The sequence below is a fragment of the Equus quagga genome, unplaced genomic scaffold, assembly GCF_021613505.1.
Source record: "Equus quagga isolate Etosha38 unplaced genomic scaffold, UCLA_HA_Equagga_1.0 73442_RagTag, whole genome shotgun sequence".
Taxonomy (NCBI): Eukaryota; Metazoa; Chordata; class Mammalia; order Perissodactyla; family Equidae; genus Equus; species Equus quagga.
The window spans coordinates 13,817,552-13,836,253 of record NW_025802777.1 but is presented as its reverse complement, the minus strand read 5'-3'; the positions used below and the strand labels follow the sequence as shown (position 1 = coordinate 13,836,253).

General features: G+C 39.5%; 1 long non-coding RNA gene across 2 annotated transcripts in view; it reads right to left on the bottom strand.

Annotated features, from left to right (window-relative positions):
- Window positions 1-6,656: 6,656 nt before the first annotated feature.
- Window positions 6,657-18,702, bottom strand: part of LOC124234344 (uncharacterized) — a 63,946-nt gene continuing 51,900 nt past the window's right edge. For both annotated transcript variants that reach the window (XR_006887275.1, XR_006887276.1), the window contains one exon: window positions 6,657-6,865. This is a non-coding gene — a long non-coding RNA (uncharacterized LOC124234344). The remainder of the gene's footprint in view (window positions 6,866-18,702) is intronic.

Sequence of the window (18,702 nt, the reverse complement as noted above, 5' to 3'; positions counted from 1 at the left end):
CAAGAAAGCCAAAAGAAGTTGAGAAGCTCATTGTCATAATCTCTGTTGATCAGGAAATGTAGAAATCAAAGAGGATTACATGAGTTCAGGATTTTCCTCCATATTCATGTCCCCTGGATTCAACATTGTAATAATAATGAAGACTGAACAAATTTGACTTGAAAATTTTGGGGGTCTTTCTAACAAAACAGAAATAGGTAATGGAACATCTCAAGCTCGGCTCAGAATGTAACATTTTTCACAATCCGCTGTCTGAATTACTCAAACTTTGATATCTAATCTTGATATCTCATAAGGTCAGTCTTCTCGCCTTATTCATCTGCATGATTATCTTGGTTATCTTGGGTCTTTCTCATCTTCGCATGAATTTTAGAATTATCCTATCAGGTTACATACACAAAAATGCAAGCACACAAAAACGTGATGGAATTTTTATTGGAATGACACTGAATCTAAATCAATTAGAGAAGAATTGAAATATTTAATAGAGTTTTAATAGAGTATTTAAATAGAGTAGAATATTTAATAGAGTTCTATTTAAATTTAGAAGCATGGAGGAGAGGTCCCCACAGCTGGGACTTAGACCTCTGAGGAGGGAATGCGGGTGGGAGGAAGGGGTCACACAATGAAGCTGGTTTGGTAAATGTAGAAAAAACTGCAAACTGTGTGCAGCTGCCGTGTCACGAAGGAATTGCTGCTGCCAAGGTGAGGGAGTATTGCTGGCGTGACGCTCACACGAGCTTCGAGCAAACAAGAAGCCCGCAGGAACCCACAAGAAGGAGCAAGTCCCTTCAGCTTCCTCCAGCCTTGCAAGTCTCCCTCTGGACTCTCTGCTGGTAGAGCCTAACAGGGCAAGCAAAAGGTGGCTTGCAGAGTCCAGGTCCCAGCATCACTAAGCGAACTATAGACGGTGGTTTGGAAGCCAACTGGCCCACTCTCTTATTTGTGTCTCCATTCTCCCCTTCGTTCCTACTTTCCTCAAACCCAATCTTATCTGGTCTCTGGGAGAAATCTCAAGCCAGCAAACATGCCTCTGAGAAACTTCCAGTACTTCCACAGGTCAGCAGTTTCTTAGATCCTTGTTTCAATTTCATGGGAGAGGGAAGAGAAATTGGCCTGAACGCGAGAGAGAGAAAAGGAGAAGAGAATCCACAAAGAACAGTCTACTTTAAAGATTTAACTCTACCACGTTTCTACCTACTTTTGACAAAGCCACCGGTGGAGAGAACTGTTTTCTACTAAAAGAGAAACGGCAAGCGCAGTAAGTGGGAACTGACACCGTCAGTGTTGTGAAGCAGCAGGAATTGGTGGGACCGTGGAGAACACATGCCTGTCTAAAGAGGGCAGCAGCTGCCCAGCCAGCCATAGACTGCAATGTGGTAATGTGAGTCCAGTGTTCCCAGATCTCCTAATTTTTTGAGAGATGCCAGAAATCTGGGTTTTTATGTGAAAGCTTCCAATTTCAAGATGTTGGCTCAAAAATGTTTTAAACATTGTACAAGCCAAATGAAACATTGCAATGGGCCAAATCTAGCCTGTGGGCCATGGTTTGGAACGTATGCAGTGCAGCATGCAGACGAAAGGGGATCTGCGGCAATATATGGACCTCAAGTATCACGTCACGTGGCCTATGGGAAAGAACAGCCTAGTTCAACATTATGCGATAACCTGCATTTTAATGCAATGTTGGTTTCTTGTGTTAGGCTTCTTTTTGTTTCCTTTTCTTTCTTTCTTTTTTTGTTATCATTCTTGATGACGTTAACACAAAGTCAGCCTAACCTAGTGCTGTCAGCGTTAGCATGATCACTCACGTCAATGTGGAGTTAATTTAAAACGAACACTTTGGGAGAAAGAAACTGTATAAATCAAATATATAATCACTATTCTGGGGTTTGGAATTTGCTTCAAGAAAGTTGGCACCTCTTTAGTTTCACTGTGAGAGCAATAGTCAATCATTGGGGCATCTAGTAGGATATGTAAACTGGCGGCAATTTGAAATAAATGTTTATATCCATATAGATATATACATACATGCATTGTACCTATAGTATAATCATATATTAAATCCTGTGGTCTTTGGCAGAAACTTCTGTACAGCTCTATTACAAAATGATAAAGTATATTGCAAAATAAAATGTGTAGACATTAAAACTGGAATTCAAAATTTTGTGGTTTTTTTTTATATTTGTCAAACTTTTCAGTAGGTTCTTTGAAGCTTGATTCTTTATTTGAGTAGCAGAAAATCTTTTTCCCATGTGGAAGCTTACACATATTCCTAAGCCACGTGGAATAGACACTTTGACTTGTACGAAAAAGATTTGTGGTCTTCGCAAAGCCATTATAATTTCTCTGGTGGTACAGATGAAGCTATAAATAAATATATGCACACATATTGCATAAATTGTGTTAAATGTTTTTGAGTATGTTACTTGCTCTTACTCATCAGAAGTAAATCACTACATAGGCCCACACTTTAACAGAGCTGTAAACAGTGGGTTTCATCAAATACAATATTTCTCTTCTTTTTCTACCTCCATCCAATTCAAATAAGTCCTTTACCTATACTAACTGCCATCAACTTTATCTTTACTGCAGTTCAGGCTTGTAAAGGAGGGACATTAGAGAGAATTGAAAGCATGATTTTTTTTCACTTAAAACTTTGTCTTTTTTTTAAAATTTCATTTATGTAAGCTAAAGACAATCACTGTCGAGAACTCTAACAGATTGCATCTTCAGATCTTTGTCTATTTTGCTCGACATTTGTAATGTGTCCTTTATGCTGAAGTTTCTAGACATAATCATTCCACAGGCTTATATGCTCAGAAAGGAAAATAAAGTGGGCTTTTAGATTATAACAGCACTTACTAGGATTAAATGTGAGATTTTGATACCCCAAAGGGGTAGCTTCTGTCCAAAAGTTTACTTTGGTTTTAAAATTAATGTTTATTTTTAAAGTAATAAATTCATAAACCTCATTCCTTCTTAAATTGTTAAATTCAACATACAAATCTTATTACTCCATTTATACCTCCAAAAATACTAACAGTCACTGTTAAAGAGTCTGAGATTAATTTATAAATACTATTTTAAAAACTTAGTTATTTAGGTTTCTTTAAATTTTTTTTTTTTTTTTGGTGACGAGATTGGCCCTGAGCTAACATCTGTTGCTAATCTTCCTCTTTTTTTTTTTCTCCCCAAAGCCCCAGTACATAGCTGTATATCCTAGTTGTAGATCTTTCTAGTTCTTCTATGTGGGATGCTGCCACAGCATGGCTCGATGAGTGGTATGTAGGTCTGTGCCCAGGATCCGAACGGGCAAACCCCAGGCTGCCAAAGCGGAGTGCACGAACCTAACCACTCAGCCAAAGGGCCAGCCCCTTTTTAAATATTTTTAATTGCATTTATAAATGTGGGTACTTAACTGTGAAATTTACAAAAAAAAAACACTTTCTAAGTGTTCAAGTAATTCTTCTGTCTATAATAAATTAAGCTTATAAATATGATGGAATCAAGTTCTCCTAAATTTTCCAATATTATTCATAAACTTCAATCTTTGACCTTAATATCACAAGTCTAAAATGACTGTGCAGATTGCACATTTCAAATTAGAATTCTTATCTAATGTTATTTTAATGGCTGATGGTAGGCATTTAGTTTAATAACCAAAAGTCCACTTTCCTTTCTTCTAGATGTATGGTAAGAATGTGCTTCCCTGTCCATTGAAGTTAGCCTTGGCCATGTGACTTATTTTGGCCAATAAAATATGAGCAGAAGCAACACATCACTCTCTGGTCAGAAAACTTCAAGGACCAATTCTGTGTTCTGTTCCTGCAGAAACAATTACCAGCAACACTCCGGATGGTGGTGCTTCCATCAGCCTCAGTCCGTGACGAGGACAGTATGAAGCACATTTTCCTATCCTGCCTTTTACAACAACATGGTCGGACCTTGAGGGCAATGCTAAGTGAAATGAGTTAGACAGAAAAAGATAAATACCGTGTGTTCTCTCTTATGTGTGGAGTCTAAAAAGCTGAACTCATAGATAGAGACTGGAATGGTAGTTACAAGGGAGTGGGGAGATGTTGGTCAAAGGTTAAAAACTTCCAGTTATAAGATGAATAAGTTCTGGGCATCTAATGTACAACATGGTGACTATAGTTAACAATACTGTATTATATACTTGAAATTTGCTGAGAGAGTGAAGCTTAAATGTTCTCACCACAGAAAAAAACGATAATTACGAGAGGTGATGGAGATGTTAACGAACCTTATTGTGGTATTATTTCACTATATATATGTTTCAAATCATCACATCATACACCTTAAACTTACACACGGTTATGTGTCAATTATATCTCAATAAAGCTGGAAAAAAATAAGTAAAATCTGTTAAATTGTTTGTGTGTGTGTGAGGAAGATTGTCGCTGAGCTAACATCTGCACCAATCTTCCTCCAGTGTATGTGGGTTGCTGCCACAGCATAGCTTGACAAGTGGTGGTAGGTCCACACCCAGTATCTGAACCTGCGAACCACCGGCTGCCAAAGCGGAGAGTGCGCACTTAACCGTTATTCCACTGGTCTGGCCCCAAAATATGTTAAAATTTTAAGAAAGCCTATTTTCCTGCCTATCCTTGGGGAAAATACAGTATAAGCAGGAAAAAACTTGTAAGTCTCTATGATTTGGGGGTTATTTGTTATCATAGCCTGACCAAGCCTATCCTAATACGTAGACCAAATTCTCTTAACTATTATAAATACTTACAATACTGATGTAACAAGAGTATTCTCAAATGCAATCCATAAATTATTGATACTGTAGATTTGGCCCTATTAAACATTTCTACGTTTGATTCTAAACTTTCCTGAGGTTGAAAGACGCTTGCCCACTGAATGAGTAATCATCTCAAACAATTTTGGAGTTATCTCTTGTAGTAATTTTTTAGGATGTCTTCTCAGTTTATTGAATTTTCTTAGCCTAAGATAGTAACAAGGAAGTAAAATCTGGAATAGAGCAATTTTTCTCATGACCTGAATGCCAGGCTAAGCCTTTTATGTAGACAGTATGTTGTGGGCTCCAAATTTAAAGAAAGGTTTGAGTGTGGAGGCCATGAAACTCGTTTTGAGTTCTGTCATTATCTACTTTTCAAATCATGTTAGTTGGGGTCTGTAATCCCCACCTGGTGGTTACACCTCTTACTGGGTCAACCGAATATAAACATATTCTGTTCCAACTTCTTTTCATAGTTTTCTTATCTCTTGGGGTCAGAACTTAAATACATTTTAGAATGATATCCCAATTGTATTTTGGGTCGTAGAAGACATGGCTGACTCTACGTCACAACTTCTCAGCATAGCTCATTGATGGTTGGCAGGTGTTCATTACAAGAATTTTCTGATTTTCCAAGTTTAGTAAAGTGTTCCTTTTTGCTTTTCTCCATGGAACTTGTGGTACTCGGCCTGCCTAGACATCACTGTGGAATGACTCGATCCTCTGTACGTCTGCTGAGGTGGCTAATTTCATGTGTTCACTTGGCTAGACCATGGGGTGTCCAGATATTTGGTCAAACATTGTTTTAGGTGTTTCTATGAGGATGTTTTGGATGAAATTAACATTGAAATCAATGGACTTTGAGTAAAGCAGATTGCTCTCCATAATACGGGTGGGCCTCCACTAATCAGTTGAAAGCCTGACTAGAACAAAGACTGGATTCCATCCCCTGTCCCAAGCAAGAGAGAATTTCTCCAGCAGACTGCCTTTGGACTTCTTTTACCACATCAGCTCTGATTCTACTGCACACAGTCTTTGGATTCAAAATGGAACATCAGCTCTCCTGGGTTGCCAGCCTGCTGACCCACCCTACAAATTTTGGACTTGCTAGCCCCCATCACCACATGACCCAATTCCTCATAATAAATCTCTTTCTCTATATATACACATCCTAATGGCCCTGATTCTCTGGAGAACCCTGACTTGTTCCCATTTATCTGGGTTTTGAAAGGAAACAGATTGGAAATCAATTTTTTCTTATTCTGCCTCTTGTTTATTTTTTTTTTCCTTAATATTTAGGAAAATGTTTGACTTTGCTCAAAAAATTACAGAATGTGTTTTTCTGTGTTTAACTGCTATATTTCCTTCAGGGGATAATTTCAAGATTGTTTAAAGCAGTTTTCTGTTCTAACAGTTTTTATTGTGCCCTTACTACCAAAAAAGGAGTTAAGGTTGTTAATATATGTCTTCGGAGAATCTGACACACAAACAAGAAAGGACTGTCTTCTAGGAATACTGTCTTCTTACAAACAGATTTAGGGACAATTTGGTAGATCAAACTACTGTTTTACATGATGTTGAACAAAGACATGAAATGATAAAACTGACTAGAGGAAACAGTTGAGAATTTGTCCTCTACTTAATCATTAAAAGCAGCAGAGGGCAGATTGTCCCATAGATTTAGAACATCTTTGCCCAGTAGGGAGCAAAAAACAAAAAAGCAGTAAAAAGCATAGCAACTTTTTTTTAGGAACCAGATCTCTTTTGCTATATTTAAACCCTGTTTAGCCATTCATCTAACAACAATATATACTTAGGAGAAACTATATTTCTTCGTTCTCTGCCAGTCAATTAAGCTTCCTATGTAGAAAAGAGATAGAGAACTAAATCCATTTCAGAGCTTTTTATATTATGGAATAAATAGGCAAAATTAGTGTTTATGCAGTAATTTGAGGATTTTTAACAATCTTTTCTTCAAAGTAAGAGAAACAATGAGGTTCGGAGTCCAGGAAGACAGAATTTGGAATCACGAAAATCAGGCTCCCTTGTTGCTCCATCACGTAGTCATGTGCTTTTCTTAAAATCCAATCTCCTTGCCTATAAAAGAAGATAATCATAATTTCTCTGCAGGTTTGTTCTTAGAAGTAAAGTTAATATATGTAAAATGCCTCAGAGTCCGTCCTGAATAAATAGATGCTATTATTTTACACAATTTTCAAATTGCTACTTCATCCTGTGCAAGCCGTATCTTATTGCCATGAACTCATGGAATATGTAAAAATATGTTGCTTTGTTGGATTTTTATTTTAACAAAGTGCTTTGCTAGATATTGTATAATCTGCCTTCAGGTTTCTGGGTCACAATGAAATGAAAAGCCATAATTTCTGTTTCTCTGATGAGGGGATTATAAAGTGGGAAGAGAAGTAGTTGTATACACATCTCGTCACTGAGATCTGGAATCTTTCTTTTTTTTTTTTTCGTTGAGGAAGATTAGCCCTGACCTAACTACTGCCACTGCTCCTCTTTTTTGCTGAGGGAGACTAGCCCTGAGCTAACATCCATGCCCATCTTCCTCTACTTTATACGTGGGATGCCTACCATAGCATGGCTTTTGCCAAGCGGTGCCATGTCCAGACCTGGGATCCGATCCATGAACCCCGCACCTCCGAGAAGCGGAATGTGCACACTTAACTGCTGCGCCACCGGGCCAACCCTTGGAATCTTTCTATTCTAGGTGAAAATTAGGCAACTTGCTTTTCTAGGAGGAATGTTTATGTTGTTTTAAATAAAGAGGGGGGAAGTGTGCATGAAAATTATTCTAGAGGCTACCACACAGTGTCCAAGAGAACAGCCTCCAAAGATGACTTCCCAGTGCAATGGCTTCCTACCTGTGTGGCCCGTGTGAGCCCAGCTCTTCATCCATGAAGTGAGGACAGTAATAGTCTCTACTTCATAGAATTGTTGGGAGAATTAAACCATTTAATACACAGAAAGTATTTAGGATGGCTCCTGGCATGTACTAATATTTATTACTAGTTATTATTGCTGATCAACCAAATAGCCAAAAAAGCAAAAACTCTTACTCTATCTGGGAAAAACAGACCCTAAGAGGGAAAATTCAGAATCAAGACCAATCTTGGGAATGTCCTAGGTCCTGGCTAACCCTCTTTCAAAGGTAATTTTCCTGTTTTCCAGCATTTTCATGTAGGTCAAGTCAAAATAAAACAAAACTAAAGATAGCCTCAAATAAGTCATTAAAAGGCCTCTAGAAATCTGAGAGTAGTATGTGAAAAGGAATTCAGAGCCCCATTTTTGTCCTTGTTTGGTATTTTCCTTGGTTGCGTTGTTTAGTTTTCGGCTATATTTGATAGCTTTTACTGCAATAATGCCGTGTAAGAATCAATGCAGAATCTCATCAGCTTACACCAACTAAAATTTATTTCTCACATGTGAGTCTGTGAGGCAGCTACGGTGACTATGCTCCAGGCTGTGTACCTGGTTCATGTCCCTCATTCTGGGACACACAACATCCCCCACAGGCTGGTGCGCCTGTAGCCTCTAGGCCAAGTTCTTCTCATGGTAGAGGGCGGGAGCACAACAGATAAAGCCTAATGACATAAACAAAATTAAAACCTTGCTTGAACAGAAAGTGTGTCATAGCTACTCACATTCCTTTGGCCAAAATCAACCATATAACCAGGTCCAAAAGCTTTGAAACAAGGATGTAAATGCCTCCTGTGCAGGGGTAGTGGGGGTGACATTTGCTGAATAATAATACAATCTATTACACTTGCTAAACTACCAGAGCCCCACCAAGTTCAAGACCGAGGCTGACCATTTCAATTAACTTTATTCTGTGATGTGAGTCTCAGGTGTGGAAGTGCATCAAAATTACCAGAGTAACTTGTTAAAAATATAAATGGCTTGGCCCTTCCACAGTGATTCTGATTTAGTAAATTTGAGTATGAGACCCAGGATCCGTACTGTTATCAGCCTCACCAATAATCCCGTCATACACCAAAGTCTGAGAATCACTGGGAAAAACTATGCCTAGAGATCAGAGCGAGTCATTCCTGAGAGCAATCGCCTCCCTATTATGTCTTGCTGCTGCAGTGGAGAAGGGAGGCTAACACAGTGATAACATTCCTGCCTGCCGAAAAAAGAGACTGAATTGGAGTTTCTGATAGATTGAATTAATGACTCCCAGTTTTTCTCCTCTCCATGTTTCCACACTCATGCCACTCGACGCTGCAGTTCTTCCTACTAAAATTTCCCACTTTGTTGATGTTAGACTTAGTCATGTGACCTACTTTGGCCAGTGACATGCGAGTGGAAGTAACAGAGAGCCAGTTCCAAGTTTAAGCCATGTTCCTGCTTGCCCACCTGAATCTCACCTTGAGAAGGGTGTCCCCCAGTAGCTGCTGCTTCTCCAGACTGGGCCCCAGAATTAATACTCATTGATCGGCCTAACCCCAAGCAAGGATCCAAGCCCAGCTGTACCCAAGACCAACCAGATCAACCAACCTCCCCCTGAAAATCATATGTGAACAAGAAAAAATTATTGCTTGAGCCAATGAATGTTGAAGTGATGTGTCACTCAGAAAAAGCTAATTCACACAAGGCTTAAGAGGCACTTTCTAAGAAGCTCTGCTTCTCTCTTCCCAATTCTACCATGATTTGGAGAGTAATAATGGGAACTCAAAGCTCCCTGGATTGAAATGAAGCTCAGACTTTAAGCAAAATAATCTTTTTCTGAAACATTTGGATGCATAACACTAGAAAACATTTTCATCTGAATTCATACTACATCCTTTATTTGAATATACCTGAAGATGCAAGCGCATGAATGTAGAAGAATGAAATAAGAAAAAAAAAAAGGAATATTTAGGTCATACAACAGCACTGCTCTTTTTTTTTTCAAAATAGAAACAGATTGTTGTCCAGAATCCAGCAATTCTGGTGGAAATACTCTGCAATGGAAGCATGTTTTCCATTAACTTAAATACTGTGTTGACCTCAATCAAAAATACACTTTCTTAAACCGAATACAGAATTTATAGTCTTGAGAAACAGTCCTCGCCATCTAAATGTGCAAAGGGTCTGATGCAAATAACTCTGTCCCACGTGATTTTTAAAAATACTTTTTATTTTTTTTAACAAAATAAAAACCTAAAGTAACATTTATTCTCCCATGCAACCAGGCACTTTAGCCATGTGGAATATCTTTGAAACCTCCCGAGTATATTTTCCATTCTTGCTGCTGTGTATGGCCTTGAGGTCTTAAGAATATGATTTCTTTCTATTCAATAAAACTACTCAGAAAAAAACTTCTCAAATACAGACAGCCTCTACCATTTCAAGACCCCTGGAGGATGACAGTGCATGGCAGTCATCTTTTCTACTAAGCTAGTGCGTCCAAGAAGTGTCATAGAAGCTCTGTCCTGTTGAAAGGGACGACGTATTGTAGTTTGTGTCTGAGCTGCACTCTGGGCTTCGGGGCTAATGGAAATACCTCACTATGGAGGAGGGAGATGCACCATATGGAGCAAGATGGAGCCTGCATGGAGGGATGCAGGCCTCAGAGACTGCAGCCAGCTTGGGGTCTTGCTGCTCATTCAGATATTTCCTCTGTGCTTCACCTTTGCCCGTTGAGGGGTCCAACAGAATGTGGAAACAATTAGTCACATCTTGGAAAGAAATGAGAACAGACAGTGGAGGGAGGGAAAAAGAGGGCTGGAGGAAGGAAGACTAAAGGTCCAAATAGAACTTGTGTGAAAACTCAAGGCAAAAAATGAGCCCTAATTATGAGAAGAAGGTTTCGGGTTAATGCTACGACCCTCAGGTTATTGAAAAAGGAAGAGCTCCCTAAAGATGTCCGGCCCTGTAGGTAAACAAAGACCAACTCTATATTCATTCTATACGAAATCAGGAATTTACGGGATTAAATGAAGTTATTTCCAAGCCTGGAAGACAGTGATGATAAATACAACCTGGATGACCGGCAGTAGAGTGGAGGGTGAATTACCTACTCTTCATAATATCTTTAGAAGACTCAGGGAACTTAATGCTATTTCCCAAAAGGCTGAGTTCCGTCCAGCAATGCCAGAGACCTCATCATTCCATAAATTTCATTTATGCCCTTAGTCACTAGGACACGTGGCTTCTTTAAGTACATTTGACGGTTGCTTCCACAATCGTAAACACATCCTCTGAGTCATTCTCACCCTTTGGAAATGTTGGTTTCAGTGTCACACATAAATTCTGCCATAGTACTAATATTCATAATTTAATTTGCAGAATCTCTAAGCCAACATATGGTCTTTTCTATCACTTCATTGAAAAGCAGAAAATTGCTCAAGTCTGTGACATTCCTTCTACAGTGGACGATAACAATCCCGGGTCCCTCCGTCCTATGACCAGTCATATCCATTGTCTAAAGCGCACATTGCTTTTCAAGCAGCAGAGCATAAACATTAAAGAGTAGTCCCTCTTGCAAAGTAAACTCCCAAGATAGAAGCATAAGGTCGAATTGCTACCGTCCTCATGATTGCTGTTTTAAACATTTCTCTACTTCTCCTTCACACTTTAAAACAAATTTTAAATCATGTGGAATTTCCTTTCATTGAGTCCTGTCCTCTGGCTCTCTCCCACCCTCTGCCTCTCTCAGATGAACAACTGTCCCATGTCCCAAGCTATAAGGGATGTGACATGTCACTAGGGTGCTAAATTTCCACTGAAATTCAAGAAGATGGAGAAAACGGTATTTACCACAATATTTTCCAAGGAGAGGACTGCCCGTGTTTAGGAGAACTTTATAAGTCATTTGTGGCCAAGAAGACTCTTTAGGTGAGGCTAGAATTAAACAGAGGTGCTCGCTCAACTCCTCCCAGTGGGGTGCAGTGCTCTTGTTTGGTAAAGGAAGATGGGCAAGTTTGCGGCCAGAGCTGAATCCCTCTAACAATAGAGAAGAGAGTGGGCTCTGCCACCAGCAAGCCCCCCTCCTCCGTCATTCTCCAAGCAGTACGTTGCCTCTCCTCTAAAATAAACATAAGGTGTGAAGTGGTGCCACATTATCAGGCTGTCCAGGGCACCCGTATGTCTCAAAGCACCCAGATGCCCTGCTTTTTCTCTCTTCTTGGCTCTCACTCTCTCTTTCCATTTCTCCCTGTTTGTTTTAATTAAAGAAATTAAAAACCCAAAGCTTCCTCACAGATGTGAGCTACGTCTCAGCCATTCCCCTAATCTCACATTTCCTGATTCAAGTGAGCAATCAAAACCACCTCCTTTATGACGAGTCGGTGCTGGCTCTCTTATTCTTCCTTCCACGTGGCAAAAGCAAAAAAGAAAAAGAAGAAAGAAATAAACACGGCTTAGGTGTTTTATCAATCATTTAAGTCAGATCCTTCATAACTATTTTCTCCAGTTAGAAATGTGTCTGACACTATTTCTCTCACATTATTGGAAGTGGATTTAAATTCAGTTTCTCACTCCAGAAATGAACTTAATATATAAAATGGTACTCTCAGCCACAGTCCTAACTCAAACACTTAGCTCAGATACAAACCAGTTGTATGACTTGAAAACACTAGATAAGTGAAAAAAGTGTGAAAATCCCTACCTGTCTCTTACACTGTAATTGCAAATGTCTTTCAAGACTTGAAGAGAACACATTCATTAGACTAAACCATCCAGATAACTTAGATCATCCAGATAATTTAGCCCCATCAAGGAACTCAGAATGCAGGATTCACAAGAGCCTAACTCATAACAGAACGATTCTCCCAGTAAGACTATCTGGCCCCTCCAGAGATGAACAAGGAGGTCACTCCACCATCTAGCTCCTTTTTATCCACATACGTTTTTTTGCAGTAGTTTTTATCTCCAGATTCTAGCCCTTGAGAATTCTTTACTGAGCCCAGTAATTCTGAATGATTCATTAATGATGGTAGGGCCCTAGGAGCTAGAAAGCATTGATAATTACAGGAGGTTTACACTCTGTGCGTGACTTTAGCACACTTATCAAGTGCTTCGAAACAACGGTCTTGTTCCTCTGTCTACCAGTGTAAGAAGACAGAACAGGTAGAGTTGCTCCTGCTTTATAGACAAGGGTCACAGAAGTTAAATAGTAACCTTTTACTGCAGTAAACAATACAGTTCTTTAAATGTGATGTGCCACGAAAAATGCGTCAATCCCAAAAGATCATAACTGATAGGTCTCAAATTGGTAAGAGCACAAAGTGTGTTAGGCAGACCACAGTCTGATTCATCCCACTCCAGTGTCCCTCTTTTGGAAAACTCATGACTTATTTAACTGTTTCTAAATGCATTGAATATCCAAACTGACTGCTAACCAGATTGTCAGTGGTGGGAACAGGGTATCCATCATTGACAACAGTCAGAGGGTAAGTAGAACACAAATATTACAAGATAGAGACACAACGTGATACATCCCAACCTCACTCTGGACATGGCGTTAAGACTATAAGGATTGATGATGCATTTTATTTATTTCCTTTACTTTTTTTAATTAATGTTTTATTGAGGTAACATTGATTTATAACATTATATAAATTTCAGGTTTACAAGATTATATTTCACTCTCTGTGTAGACTACATTCTGTTCACCACCCAAAGTCTAATTGGCATCGGTCGCCATACACCTGTGCCCTTCTATTCCTTTTGCCCTCCCTCCTCCTCCGTTCCTCTCTGGTCACCACCAATCTGTTCTCTGTGTCTACGTGTTGGCTTGTTGTTGTTGTTGTTATTTTTATCTTCCACATACGAGTGAAATTATACGGTATTTGCCTTTCTCCATCTGATTTATTTCACATTTTAAAGAAGATAGGTATAACTTTCTCTTCCCAATTTCAGAATCAATTTGGGGTTTATTGAATGGCTTGCTTCCCAACTGATAAGGGAGACTTTCAAGGATGGCTAATCTAACTGGGGACTGGGGGAGGCACAAACCTTGGGCCCATCCCGTCCTTAGGGATTGAGAACACAAAGTTGAGAGCTCATCTCAGTTCCTGTGGTATTGGAGAGTGTGTTTTTAACTTGGAGCAAAGAGTTTTCCTCACCTGCAGAAAGGAGACTAAAATAATCCAGAATGTTACATCTTTGTTAGCTCTTCCCAGCTGGGCCTGGAGCCGCTGCAGGAAGTTTCTCATTTGAGAGTCTGAGGTGCTCTCTTTTCTGAAGCCAGTTCCTCCTGAAGGGCCACTGGGCTCTCCCCTGCCTTCTGGAGCTCACTCCAACACAGGAGCGAATGTTACAAGGCACCTCACATGCTTCAACCCAATTCCAACGTGTGAGCCTTTGGAGTCAGGGCCAAAGCTGCAGCAGCACATAGAGGAGAGGAGTAAGGGAGGCGGACCTGAAACAAGCTGACCTGGTGTACTAGTTTGCTAGCGCTCCCGTAACAAAGTACCACAGATGGGGTAGCTTAAACAATAGAAATTTACTGTCTCACAATTCTGGAGGCTGGAAGTCTGCGATCAAGGTGTCGGCAGGGTTGGTTTCTCCTGAGACCTCTCTCCTTGGCTTGTAGACGGCCGTCTTCTCCCTGTGTCTTCACATGGTCTTCCCTCTGTAATTGTCTGTGTCTGATTCTCCTCTTCTTATAAAGACAACAGGCATATTAGATGAGGGCCCACCTTAACTGATCTCGTTTTAACTTAGTGACACCTTTAAAGACCCTATCTCCAAACGCAGTCACATTCTGAGATACTAGGGGTGATGACTTCAACATAAGAATTTTGTGGGGGCCAAGTCAGCCCATAATACCTAGAATCTCCTGCCAACCTCTAACTCACCTGACCTCCAAGCCCCCAGGTCAAACGTCCAACTCCCTTCCCCGACCTAGAAGACCAAGTACCTGTGGATCTGGCTCTGTTCCATATGGAATGGTGCTGGAGGCCCAACCGATCATGATCTTTGAGTCCCAAAAGTCATAGTAGCAGCAAGGAAAATAAATTGAAGGACAACAAAATCAATCACTTCCCAGGAAGTCACAAGAAGCCAGAGTAGCAACTCTTTGTTTTTTGTAAATTTAACAAAAGGTTGTGGATAGGGGAGAAGAAAACTATACATTAAGGGAGCAGAAGACTTAAGACCCCACCGACTTCCAAAATGAGATAACCTCTAGTGCAAACTCAGCTCAGCCAGTTTGGTCATGCACTCTTGGATTCTTTTTAGTGGCCACCAGAGAAGGTTGAGACAGTGAGAGTTTACAACTCTCTTTCACAACCTGGCTACAAGGTTTTACTGAAATTCCAAATTCCTTCATACAGACAGACATTTATTAGCAAATACATATCAGCAAGAAACCGTAAGAGAGTTTATACAACGTGTTCTACACATTGGATAAATCCTTTTTAGGTGATCTGGGTATGGAAAGTTCGCTTGAAACACACTCGGCAAGGTTTGTGAGGCAGGATTCTGTGCCTAGAGGGCACCACGTAATCAGAAGTTCTCCGAAACCAATGTCTGTCTGAACTGAGAACCAATTAGAGAATCAAACCAGGACTGTTATCCCTAAAAAGACCAGTACAGGCCTCTGTGGATTCTTATATCCTGTTCATTAAAGAGTGGAAGCCAACCCATATGCACAAAATACGCTTGACTTCATCTGTGAGTACTCGAGCCTATTTCTAACATCCATCACCCTAATGAACAAACACAAGATTCGGCAATGGAAACCCAAGTTTTGAACTGGTGTGCTAGTGCATAAAGTATCCACAATTAACCAAGAGGATCTAGAACAGAAAAGTGTGTAGAAGCTGTTTCTGGAGTGGGTCCACTCTCACATACGGCCACCTGCCACCACTGGATTGTGCTGTCCTGCCAGCAGCATATCTGACCACACAGAAAGTTAAAGCCTAACTAACTGACACATACCAAATGTCACCAGGGCTGTAAGTACTTTAAAGTAAATTACAGAGATTGGAACACCTGTTGAACACAAAGTCAAACTGTAGAATGGAGAACGCACCACGCCAGGAGTTAGACCCCCTGTGTCTGACTTCAAGGCTTCCACATTGAACACATCTTCTCTTTGGGCATCACTTTCCTCATTCAGAAGATAAAGGGATTGACTTAGATCAAATTTATCAGAAACTTGGAGTTTTATGGAGGAGCTCCAGGAAATCTACAAAGTTGTGATTCACTTTCTTTTTTATAGTTTAACTGCTTGTAATGTATTTTTTAAATAAAGAAAGAAAATGCTCTGTGCAAACTAGCATGCTAGAGTAGAAATTAGTGCTACCAGAACAACTTGTTTTTATTCAGATCTTGAACTTTTTCTTACCGTATCTGTAAATGAGATATAAATATATTGTAAACGTGGTTGAGGAGGTAAATAGCTCAACATTTTTTTTTAATTTAGGCTTATGCATGCCAACTCATATAAAAGAACATGAGGAGGGACGTGACTGCAGGACATATGTGATGCCCTCAGTCAGATGCCAGCAGGGGCATAGGATGGATGCTCTCATCACAGCATAACTGTTAGTTATGCAATAGAAACTGAATGCCTAACACTTTGTGTACTTATTGTAAGTTCTGGTTAAAGTTTGATGGTTTATTTTAATTATAGGGTTACTGTAAGTCTTGGAGTCTTTATCTACCTTTTTCTTTTCCCCAGGTAAGAAAACTAAATTCCTCTAAAGCCAAAAATTGATAGGCATCACCGGCTAAAGATGAAATCTCAAAGAAAATTTGTTGATGGCTATGATGAATTGACGAGGCTCAAATTCAACTGTTAAAAGGTCCAACTATCTCCAGCTGATTCTTCCATTAGGGTTGATGTGAATCATAGCAGCACGTACAATGAAAGCAACGTCTCTCAAATTCACACAATACAACTTGAAGACAATAAAGTGTGACGGTACATTACTCAGGGTTTCAATGGGATTTACTCAGTAAAATTTTGCAAAATAATTTTGACTCCTCCATACTCCAGCGTAAATCTGATACAAAATATAGTGAATGTGCAACATAATCTCTCAGATTTTTTCAACAGTAATTGAACAGTCAATTTTTAGGAAAACATATGCAAACAATATTTAAACCTAACAATAAATGTGCATTAACATTTATATTCATATTGGAGGTCAGAGAAACACTACTAGAAAAAACTTATTATATCCTGGACACTTGACATCATCAACAGCAGGTCAACCAGAGTGTGTGAGGTGACAGCAGGAACTGTGTTTGGTTAACTGCTTATCTCCAGGAGGTAGAATAGTGCCTGGTACATACTGGGTGCCCCATAACTATTTGCTGAATGAATAAATGAGTGAGAAAGTGAGACAGCTGATACAGAAATATACCTCGCTTTATTATCAGAGCTCACAGAAGGTTCCAGATACACACATTACACAAACTTGAAAAAATGATTCTGAGACTGAAATCGTTATGCTACAACCAAAGGAGAATATAGATTTTTTTGACTGTCTCCATTTTGCTTATTTTTTATCATATGCTCAAACAAATGCATACAATGAAAATATGTTAGTTATAACATAGCAAACTCTCACAATAAGAGAGGAAATATTTAAATGTGCAGATCAGGAGTCTACAAACCATGGTTCATGGGCCAGATCCAGCCATGCCTATTAATTTATGTGTTGTCTGTGTTCTTTTGGGCTACAATGAGATTTGAATGTCTGCAACAGAGATGATATGGCCTACAAAACTGAAAATATTTACTATGTGGCTTTTTTACAGGAAAAGTTTGCCCGCGCATGGTGTAGATCAATTTTGGTATACTATCAATTAAGTTAGCAAAAATGCAATGACAGCTATCCCCCAAAATAGCTATGAAATGACAGAAAAAACAAAGAAGTATCAACTCTTATAAAAGCTATTGCCAAAATGGATTCATGCAGGCATATCCCACGAATCTGGAACCTACTATAAAGTATGTACCTTTACAACCATGCCAAATAACTCCATACGATTTGTGAATTTTATTAAAACATAACCTTTTATTGCAAATGTTCTAGAGTTACTTACAGTAATAAAAGCAGCAAATTCCAGAAATTTACTTTTTTTATACCTACAATTTTTACGATCCTCAGACAAGGTGAAAGTACAAATTATTTCAGCTAAGGAAAGAAATCATTTTTTGTTTGGGTTTTTTTTTTCCCTAAAAAAAGGTAAGCATCTTTGATAAATGTCTTTCAAATATCACAAGAAGGCACCTGTTTGCATGTCTCAATGATTTTTTAGCTTTTATATTTGTAAAATAAAATACAAATATATAAAACAATAGGAAACAAATGTGTAAGGTAAAAACACCTGTGGTCGGGAGAATTCTAAAGATGTCCTCCCAGGATTCTGGTTGCCTAGTTATTCAGTCAAACACCAGTCTAGGCGTTGCTGTGAAGGGACTTTGAGACGGAATTAAGTTTACTCATCAGCTGACCTTAAAATAGGGAACTTATCCTGGATTATCAAGGTGGGACCAATGTAATCACATAAGCCCTTAGAAACAGAAGAGGAAAGCAAAAGAGTTGCAGCAGAAGGAGAAATCAGAGAGATTCAAAGCACAGAAAGGACTCAACCCACTGCTGCCGTTGAAGATGGAGCGGACAATGTAAAAGGAATGTGGGTGGTCTTAAGAAGCTGAGAGAGGCTCCTGGCTGACAGCCAGCAAGGAACAGGATCCTCAGCCCTGCAGCCACAAGGAACTGAATTCAGCCAACCGCCTGAATGAGCTTAAAGCCTCCAGATCAGAGCCCAGCTGCCCAAGAACTTGATTTCCGCCTTGTGAGACCCACAGCAGAAAATCCAGGCAAGCTCACCTGGACTTCTGACCTACAGAACTGTGAGGTAATAAATTTTGGTGTTTTAAGCCATTAATTCTTTGGTAATTTCTTACAGAAACAATAGGAAACTAATACGATGCCCTTGAAACCCTTACCTGAGTCAAG